At 33.2% G+C, this 1,273-nt stretch overlaps 1 non-coding gene across 1 annotated transcript; it reads right to left on the bottom strand.

Moving 5' to 3' along the window:
• Positions 1-971: 971 nt before the first annotated feature.
• Positions 972-1,055, bottom strand: TRNAL-UAA (transfer RNA leucine (anticodon UAA)). The gene has a single exon. It is a non-coding gene; the product is annotated as a tRNA-Leu (tRNA).
• Between the last annotated feature and the right edge of the window lie 218 nt (positions 1,056-1,273).

The raw sequence follows: 1,273 nt of genomic DNA, 5'->3' as shown, positions 1-1,273 counted from the left end.
GCTGGCTGTATGGATGCTTGCGTGGTTTTTCTCATGTGTAATATCTATACGAGCCAGTTTCACTTAGAAAGTCCAGTCCTCCACGAAGGCCTCCCTGCCCTTAGACAGAGAGTCCTCGCGTGCTTTGTCATAATTAAATAAATCAAACCTAAAGAAAAGTCTATAATTGGATGAGGATCAATTTGGTAGACATTTCTTCATAAAGTTCAAGTTTCGTTTACTTTTACGGCGACATGACCAAAATTATCATTGAAATATCCTGCATTATAAGTGTTTTATTAAAGCATTAATCAAATTGAAGTGTCCAATAATATTTTATGCTGATATAATTATTTTGCGAAATCTGCGTCGACGGAAAACAACTGTTTATATTTTAACTCAAAACAAACAAATGTCGGTTTTTATTACACAGTTTTAGTTACAGTTTTAGGTAATCACATTAAAAAATAAACAATCATTATTTGAAACATCACAGAATTCTTGGTATATGTGATTAAAAAAAAGTGTATCGTAATGACATTGATAAGAGTTCAATCATTGTGCCGTTTTCGATACCATATTGTTAAGGTAGAATGTAAGGGAACACAATCAAGTCGAATGAAATATTTGCGTACGTAGATATGTCTTTCTTATCTTAGTGTCCTTCTATTACTCCTTGTACCTGTGTAAATGTTCCGATACGTTACTTTTAGTGGCTTGAACACTAATTTTAATTAGTCATAAATCTTCAAGGATATTGTAACAGCTAAAAACTGTTCTTTACTTACAGAACATTTTATTAAACTGTGCACTGAAAACACTATTATTATTAAATTAAATGTTATTGATTTATAACAGGTAAAAAAATAATAAATCTCATTTTAACAAAATTTATTTCACTCTAGTTGGCAGATATTTTTTGAGATCGAATTACAATAACTGCTGATTCTCTTCTCTTGCAGGGTGTAAAAGAAGGAAGAAAAAACACAGACTGTCAGGAGTGGGGTTCGAACCCACGCTCTCTTTCGAGAACCAGAGCTTAAATCTGGCGCCTTAGACCGCTCGGCCATCCTGACACACAAATCGCTTGCAGTTTTCCCAATAAGTTGATAAATAATATTTAGTAACTGCCAATTGTAGATCCAAATATGAGCACCTGGAAGCACGAATTTGGAATTTGTTTTATTATATATTTTATATTGTGTTTTTTATTTAAAAACTCAACGATTTCAAAGCGAGCAGTGGCAACACTGTACGGAATAAAACATTTTTATCTCCAGGGCGCGAGACTGTG

This window comes from Stegodyphus dumicola, chromosome 4 (assembly GCF_044657685.1).
Source record: "Stegodyphus dumicola isolate Sdum_Otavi_A_Nest chromosome 4, ASM4465768v1".
In the NCBI taxonomy this organism is placed as follows: domain Eukaryota; kingdom Metazoa; phylum Arthropoda; class Arachnida; order Araneae; family Eresidae; genus Stegodyphus; species Stegodyphus dumicola.
This window is presented reverse-complemented; position numbering and strand designations above follow the sequence as displayed.